Consider the following 9,472-nt stretch of genomic DNA (forward strand, 5'->3'; position numbering starts at 1 on the left):
ATGTTCATCTGCCTGGGACCCACTTTTCCCGATCGAGTTGAAGGCTGCAGAATGGGGCTCCCAGCCACTCTAGTGTTTCCTCGAATCGGTGAAGTATTCTCTATCTCTTTCCTCTATCCTAATCATAATCCTCATCATTCTTTGTCTGTTATGTGTTATTTGCTGTATTAGTTGTTATTGCAAGCAATCTATTCTGTGTATTGTATAATTAAATTTTACTTTCACTTTAATTGAGTCTGAGAGCATCATTTTGTAGGAGCGAATCTGAACCTTTCCCTAAAATCACAAAACAAGCAGTAAGTATGTTTTTTTTCCCTTTATTTTCCATAAGTCAGAATTTGAAACAAGAATGCATAGAAATTTCAGAGATAGATTTAATTTTGATTTAAGAGGGAACTTCTTGATGATAACCAGAGCTGTTTGCTGATGAAGTGGACTAGTCAGGAGCTGAGAAATTCTTTCCTTGATTGTGATTATCACCACCACTCCCATATCCACCATCACTACCCTAACCAGTATCAGTACCACCAGCACAACTAGCATTTATATAGTGCTTTAAGGTTTGTAAAGCACAGATAAGTAATACAATATGTAGATCCAATGTATTATGAATAATACATTTATTTGACATGATACTGTAAAAGGAATTTTCCTTCATGTATGGATTACACTAGAAAGTCTCTGAGGTTCCTTTGAATTCTTATCTTTTGTAATATTTTATGAATAGAGCATTGCAGCTCCCCTCTTCACTACTGAAAAATTCCTGAAAACATCTGCCCTCTTGTTATCTTCCAGGTCTGAGGTCTCTTCTTACTGTGTCTATGTATGTGCTTATTTCCATATGTGCAAATATTCATGATATGGTAGTTGTAGAGCTGGAAGCACCTTAGGTGCCATCCAGTCTAGCCTCCTCATTTGATAGATCTGTTCCAAAGTGATTCAGTACCTTGGCCAGCACCACAAAGGTACTAAGTGATGGAGATGATGTTTGAGCCCGAGTTCCAGAACCTCCAGAGATCCTGTGCATTCCTCTACACTATTGTGTAAATAGGCAGTGAGGAGAGAAGCAGATGAGATTCTAGAGAAACCTGTATGGGATCACAGTTGTAGGACTATAGCACTTCATTTGAGATTCTCTTTGTTCTGGTCTTCCTTTTCTTTAGATTGCTGCTATTAGTGTCAGCAGTAAGTATGTTAATCAGCTAATTGGAATGTGGGCAATATCATGAATGCTTTGAGTAGTAAGATTTATGTGTCCCATTTAGCAGTTTTTTTTTTTTTTTTTGCTTAACCTGTTTAGCAGGGCTTTAAGTATTCTACTCATATAGTTATCTCTTTTCTGTTAGCCATTTCTTTGGACAGTAGTTTTACCTTTGAGGCTTTCCAAACTTTTAATTGTTTCTTCCTTTCTAGTAGTACATTGTCAGTGTCTCATATATTATTTTCTTTAGCCTGAATATTCTTTAAGATCTGAGATTCAAATTCTACAGAATTAAACAATTAAACATTTCAACTAAAGGGATGTCTGTACAGTTATCCATTGCACATCATAGGGGTTAGGAGCATGGTGTCCCTGGATCTGGAAACTCATGGTAAAAATTTTTGATGCTCCTTTGTACCAAAGAAGTCTGAATTTTTCTTTTTCTTTAATGGGGTTTTATAGTGATATGTTATAAAGTTTGGATTAATATTCTATAATACTATACATATATTTTGTGCATTTCTGAGTTTCTAAACTTTGTTTCTCATCTGTTGGCCTTTGATGTTGTTTGTGGCTTCTGTGAAATTCCCTTCCCCCCCCAAATTCCCATATAGTTTCTTATACCTATCTTAGATATATCAAAACCATGATGGGAAAAGTCATGATGTGGAATAGATAATTGTTTTGTTTATCAATGCAGGATTTTACAATTTAGGTTCAGTAATGCTTATGGCAATAGAAATTAGTTAAACAATGGAGTTGCCCTCCTTGGGTGATGCAGTAGAAAAAAAATTTAGGGCAAATCACTGAAGGTCAAATTATATATTTTTTTCAAAAGGCAGATCTATATTTAAAATTGTAAAACTTCTATTAAAAAGTATCTCAAAAATAATTTTTGTATATTTTTTTCTTGCAAAAAAAGGTGTTTCTTGAAATATCCTCCCCTTCCCTCACCCCAGAAATGCTTTTGGAAAACGATTTAAAAAAACTTAAAAAAAAACTTTCAAAAAGATGTGAATTCTTCTAGTAGGCCATACTATAGCTTACTATATATATATAGTATATAAAGGTAAAAGTAAAGGAAATTGTGATCACTATTCCAGTAATAATTTTATGGGCATTCATTGTAGAAAACAATTTAATACTTTATTTTATTTATTAATGACTATCTTCTTATGAACTGTTTTATCAGTAGAAATTCTCTTTTCCTACTAAAATTGTGAATTCCTTGATTGCAGGGATCATGTCATATACGTCCCTATATTCCTTTATTGTACCTATTGTAGAGCTAAGCACAGTATAGTCATTAAGGAAAATTCTTTGAGTGAATAAATAGACATGACTATAGAGAGATTACTCAGTTTCCCAGGGAAGGTATATCTCCTGAGTTCTCTAGTTCATTGAACTCAACAATCTTAGACCCCTTAAGTTGACAGTGGCTAGGCCAGTAGCATTTTCAGGATTTTTAGCAAAAGATAACAGGATAAAGTGGGATAGGAAGATGCATTAAGGTAAATCCTATTTTAAAAAATCAAATGAGATGGTATTTGTGAGGAGCTTAGCATCATATCTGATACATAATCAACTCTTTAAAAATGCTTTTTCTCTTCTCTTATTCCCCTGTTTTGCCACTGATCAATAACTAATGTAAATGTAAATAACGTAAATTCACTGTTCTTGGAGTTAAAAGATAGTTGTTTGAGACCTGGTTGCAACACTTACAAATGAATTTAAGCTGTCATCTAATTTACTTTCTTAAGTTTCAGTCACTTCACCTATAAAATGGGACAAATATTATTCACAAGGTAATTTGACCAACTTTTTTTAAACCTTAAGGAACTATGTAAATGTGAGCTATTATTATTCACATGTGCATTTAAAAATATTATTGCCATATATTTTTCAGTTTTCAAATTGTTAAAGATTAGCCTAGGGAGCATCCGTGAATAAATGTAACTGCTTTACATATTTTAAGGGTTCTAATCCCTTTGAAACCATATATTTCCCTGGGAGGCACTTCTCTAAATTACCTCTTAGAGTAATTGGAGATGAGGTACTAAAAAAATTTCACTAAAAAAATCACCAGTTTGCTCTGAAAATAACTATTTAACTAGAATAAGAGATTTTTTCTGGTTTGTCTGTATGCTTTCTTTTACTTAAAAAAGCAAGGCACAATACTAGTTAGAACATGCCAAGTTTAACTGACATAAAATTTTAGCTCCAGTGATTAGCCAATTTCTGGCTCAGCTTTACTGTTTACTTAAAATGAGCATATCATGTAACTAATATGCTTCCAGCATTAATGGTTAGTCTGCATATTCCAGCTTTGTCCCTAGTGTTTACTGATCAGTTTATAATTTTACCTGAGATGAGCATAAATTTTTATATCCCTTTCTGCCTGCTGTAAAATTCTGTTGTATGCATCCTGGTGACATAATTAATACCTACATGATATTTCTCAAACTGAGTCTCAGGTCCTACTGGCTTTTTTGTACTATGGATTTATGCCCTGAACATGTAATAATCCAGTTACTAAAATATTTCTGCATATTGATAAATGTAGTTGGCAACAGTGCCTATCAATGAATCTGGGCAATTTTTGTGTCATCAGCAAAGCTGTACCTTGATTTTGTTTTCTACTTAAGTTTCAATGAAGTGATTAACATAGAAAGAGCCACTCTCAGAATTCTATACCTACGTGGACTCACTAATGATCATATGGCTCTACTTTTAGAAGAGGAAAGTGCTGTTTTCTGGAGACTGAATTCTAGAAGAAATTCTAGAAGAAATATAGCAATATTTGAATGTGTTTTAGATTAAAACTAATTTGATATATTTAGGACATGGTCCAGTCATCAGTGATGATGAAGTTAAAATTAAAGAATACATTTCTCACAGAAATGCACAGGAACCTCAAATCTTTGATTTTTTTATGATAATGTTAGAAGGTTATTTACTAAAATGGAATTTGTAAAGATAATTTATAAGATATATTTATATTTATGTTCAGTGCCCACATTGATGCTATTACTGATGTCTGATATGCCCCCAGTATGATCCCAATACCAATGAGTCACTATAATTTCTTGGATTGATGTGCTAAATTCAATCAGTGCTTGAACATTTATATAAAACAATTTAATATAACCTCTCCCTTCATTTGAATAAACTGGGAAAAGATAAAAAGCTATCAAGCAAAATGACTCCTGAAAAGATGTGAAAAGCCAATCTCCATTTCATGCTAGTGAATACAGAATAAATCATTTGAAGCCTTTACTGAGAAGAATATTGAAAAAGAAACTAGCTATAAATAATTAGCATCACATCTGTTCCATTATAAAAAAAAAGAGTTCCACAATCTATATTTAGAGTATTCACTGTAATTATAATTTATTTAACTTTTTGTTGTTTTCAAAATTTTATGAAAATAGATTGTAATAATTTGTGTTCTTATTGGGTTAATTAAAACTTCAGTACTTTAAAAATAATAAAACCATCTATTTTAAACAGCAAAAAAGGAATATGAATATATCACCTTCACACCCTGGATTGTGGGTGGCCAGAACAAAATCAGAACCTTGTGAAGTCATTATTTCTAAAGCACACAAAGTAGACTGTTAGATACAAAGTGTTTGAAAGCTAATAGCTAAATATATTTGTTTGAAATGATATTGCTTGTTTTCATGGACAGTTTTCAGATTTTTGTCATTTTAAAATTTGGGCCTTTTACAATTTGGGCTGCAGCTTAATGTCTTAATCTATTTATAAAACATTTATTGTGTACCAAGCTCTCTTAAGCATTATGGACATCAATACAAAAGCAAAACAGTGCCTGCTTTCAAGAAGTTTACATTCCAAGGGAGGCACTAACTTGTATACAAGCAAGTATATATAGGAAATATTAATACAAAATAATGAGCACAAGGTAGTTTGGGGTCAACTGGAGGATGGATAGAGTAGGTAGGAGAATTAGGAAAGCATAATGAAGGTGTTGCTTCATTGGGTTTTTAAAGAGACATAGAGGCAGGGAGAGCTCAGGGAAGAAATACATTCCAAGTAAAGAGGTAAGCTAGTACAAAAAAACATATTTGGTCAATGGACCAAACCTCAATGGAGGTTTTCCTCTGCAGAACAGGGAGGAGGCTAATAGACCTACTTCCCAGAGTTTCTGAAGAGAAGTAAAATTGAAAAAGATTAGAAAAGTATGAAGAGGCCAGATTATGAAAAGCTTTAATAGTTAATTTTTGTTATTCAGTTGTTTCAGTTGTAACTCCATTTTGGGATTTTCTCTTCATGGAGAATATAATTAAACTCATGGGAGATGATGAGATTACCAAGAGAGAGTAAACAAAAAAGAGAAGAGGGGCTCAAGAAAGAACCCAGGCTTTTGTGTTTGAAACTTCAAAGTTATCATTGATGCGTCCTTCTCTTTCACTCCTATCTTCTCATTTACCAAATTCTGGTAATTCTACCTTTGTACAATGTATTACATTTGTGGTGCTTCCTCATCCTTCTCATTGTCCTTAGCCAAGAACAGGCTCTTAATACCATTCACTTAAAGTATTTTAATAGCTTATTTTTTTTTAAAAAGAACTTTTTATTGATATATTTTGCTTTTCTATATCATAATTTCCCCTAATATCCCTCCTCCTTCCTTTTCAGAGCCCTATCCCATATAACAAGTAGTATTTTTTTAAAGCAAAAGTAGAAAAAGAAGAGGAAAAAATCAGTACCACCAGTCAATGCATATTTGAAAATATGTGCAACATACAACTTTTGTGGACTGGGTCCCACTTCTACAAAGTGGTAGGTGAAAATGTCTTCATGTCTTCTTTCAATCATATTAATTCTTTATAATTTTTCAATATTAACTTTTTATTTTTTTATGATTGTTCTTCCTATTTACATGCTGTATATATTTTTTCCTCTGCTTACTTTACTTTGCTTCATTTCATGGAAATTTTCCATGTTTCTCTTTATTAACAGTTATCACATATAACAGTGTAATTATATTCCATTTCATTAATCTTTTGCATTTTATCTGTTCCCAGTTAGAGGGAATCTATTTTGTTTCCAATTCTTTGCTATCACAAAATGATAATAAATATCTTGGTGTTTATGGAGAATAGTAGCTTTTAATAGGTCTTCATGCTCTCCCAATCCATCCTTCACAAAATTGCCAGACTTATTTTCCTTCTGCATACCTCTGGTAATTTCACTCTTCTGCACAAAAATTCTTTAGTGATAATTGTATTGCCTGCTAAATTAAATTCTTTTAAAAATTAAGTTAAATTAATTAATTTAATTTATTTTATTATAGCTTTTCATTTACAAAGTATATTCATGAGTAATTTTTTAACACTGACCCTTGCAAAACCTTCTGTTCCAAATTTTTCCCTTTTCCCCTCCTTCCCCCCAACCCTTTCCCTAGATGGCAGATAAGTCCAATATATGTTAAATATGTTAAAATATATGTTAAATCCAACATATTTATACAGTTATCTTGCTGTAGTACTAAATTTTAACTCCTTTGCATAGTATTCTAGACTTAAATTATATTTCTATCTAGTTTACATTGAAGCAAAATTGTTCCAAAAAAGAGTAGGACCACTGAGCAGAGAGGATGAAATAATAATAATGAACATATAGAAGAATGAACTATTTACTTCTAATTTTGCTTCTGTTTTCTTTACCAAGGAGGTAAATCATTGAACTGGAAAGGAAATAATTATGGCTAACGGGGAGTTGAAAACCAAGGTAAATAGGGAGATAGTAAGAGAACCAAGGGCAGCTAGGGGACTCAGTGGAGAGAGCACTGAGCCTGGATTGAGAAAGATTCATTTTCCTGCGTTCAAACTTGGTCTCACTTACTAGCTGGCTGACCCTGAGGAAGTCACTTAACCCTTTTTGCCTTAGTTTCATCTGTAAAGTGAATGGAAAAGGAAATGGCAAACCATTCCAGTATCTTTACCAAGAATCCCTCAAATGGGCATGAAGAATCAGACATGGATGAATAACAATCTCTTTTATCGTGAAGCATTTTGGTTCAAGTGGCCAGGAATCATTTAGTCTGGAAGAAACTGGCAGATGTTATTACCAATGAATTTGATTTTTATTCTTGCAAAATTCTAGTATGTATTATAAAGGGGTTGTTTATTAAACATAATAAAGAACTTGCATGGTTTCATTGAAAATATATTGTGCCAGATGTTTTAGAAAGCTTTCCAGATTGGTGGATCAAGAGAATATAACTATAGCTGACCTAGATTTTGGTGAAGCTCTTGATGAAGTTGTTTATACCACATTCATAGACAAGACGGAGAGAGTTGTACTAGGAATTATGAAAATAACATTTGTTAAACACTTGTATTTAGAAAAATTAGATAAATTTGTCTGTCTAGATTCAAAGAGAGGTCACTAAGGGTTAGTTGTATATAGGCTTGGAAGTCTTTAGTGATGTGGTTCAGGGTTCTGTGCACATAAATGGCCAGCTTATTAATTAGAGCAATCAGGAAGAACTGAGTTCAAAGGTAACTCCAAAATTGATTTATTAGCTGTGTGACTCTGGGCAAGTCACATAACTCTGTTTACTTCAGTTTCCTCATCTGTAAAATGAGCTGGAGAAGGCAAAGCACTCCAGTATTTTGCCAAGAAAATCCCAAATGGAATCATGAAGAGTTAAACATGATTAAAAAAGGATAAAACAACAATGTCTCTAAGATCTATTTGAATTCTGTGATTCTTGACTACCTGTTCTCCAAACATCCTTCACTTTCCTGCCTTTGCTCAGGCTATTTCTTAGACCTTATTTGTCCTCATTCTCCTCTTTACCTATTGAATTCTTATTTATTTTAAAAATCCAAGTTAAATTAATACATTGTTGGTGTAGTTGTGAATTAATCCAACCATTCTGGAGAGCAATTTAGAGCTATGCCCAAAAGCCTATCAAATACCCTTTGATTCAGCAGTGTCTCTACTGGGCTTATATCCCAGAGATCATAAAGAAGAGAAAATGATCCACATGTGCAAAAATATTTATAGCAGCCCTTTATGTAGTGACAAGGAACTGGAAAGTGGATGCCCGTCAGTTGGAGAATGGCTGAATAAGTTATAGTATATGAGTGTTATGGATGATACCAGGTCATATCAGAAAGGCCTGGAGAGACTCCTATAAACTGATGCTAAGTGAAGTGAGAAGAATCAAGAGAACATTGTACACAATAACAAGATTATGTGATAATCAATTCTGATGGACGTAGCTCTTTTCAGCAATGAAGTGATTCAGACCAATTCCAATAGACTTGTGATGGAGAGAACCATCTGCATCCACAGAGAGGATTATAGCGACTGAATGTGGATCACAATATAGTTTTTTCACATTTTTGTTGTTGTTTGCTTGCTTTTTTTCTTTCTTATTTTTTTCTTTTTGATCTGATTTTTCTTGTGCAGCATGATAATTGTGGAAATGTGTATAGAAGAATTGTACATGCTTATATTGGATTACTTGCTGTTTCGAGATGGGAGTTGGGGGGAACAGAGGCAGAAAAATATCTGGAGCATATGATTTTGCAAGGATGAATGTTGAAAATTATCCTTGCATATATTTAAAAAAAATAATAAGTTATTATTTTAAAAAATAAAATAAAATTCAAGTCAAATGTCAATTTTTTTTCATTAAAACTTCCTTCATAATTAATGAGGGCAGCTAGATGGCACAGTGGATAGATTGTTGGCCTGAAGTTAGGAAGACTTGAGTTCAAATCCATCCTCAGACACTTATTATGTGACCACGGAAAGTCAATTAACCTTGTTCTCATTTTTCTGAGGAAATGCAAACAACTCTAAAAACTTTGCCAAAAACTCCCCTACAAATAGAGTCACAAAGAGTTAGACATGACAAACAACTAAATAATGATAACAAATAACTAATGATCAGCCCCTACACTTTTGACTTCCATTTTAGCAGGATTTTTCTTCTCTGACCCAAGTACTATTGATAATTCTATGAGGGCAAGAATAATATTTTATTTAATCTTTAATGACTATCATAATACCCTGCACACAATAAATGCTAAATAATGTTCGTTGAATTTAACTGGAGTTGAACCACAAACATTAGCTGTTAAACATTAGGTAGGGAAAATGGGACTACATTTCTACAGACTGCATGACATATGCCAGAAGCTGCTGCTTTAAAAAGATAGCTATTAGTTTGCATTCAATTTTTCTCACAAAATAAAAATAAACTATGTTAAAAACCCATTTTAGCTT

General features: G+C 32.9%; 1 pseudogene; it reads left to right on the plus strand.

Annotated features, from left to right (window-relative positions):
• On the plus strand, positions 1-4,460 carry LOC127561363 (endoribonuclease LACTB2-like; annotated as a pseudogene).
• Positions 4,461-9,472: the final 5,012 nt, after the last annotated feature.

Source organism: Antechinus flavipes, chromosome 4 (assembly GCF_016432865.1).
Source record: "Antechinus flavipes isolate AdamAnt ecotype Samford, QLD, Australia chromosome 4, AdamAnt_v2, whole genome shotgun sequence".
In the NCBI taxonomy this organism is placed as follows: Eukaryota; Metazoa; Chordata; class Mammalia; order Dasyuromorphia; family Dasyuridae; genus Antechinus; species Antechinus flavipes.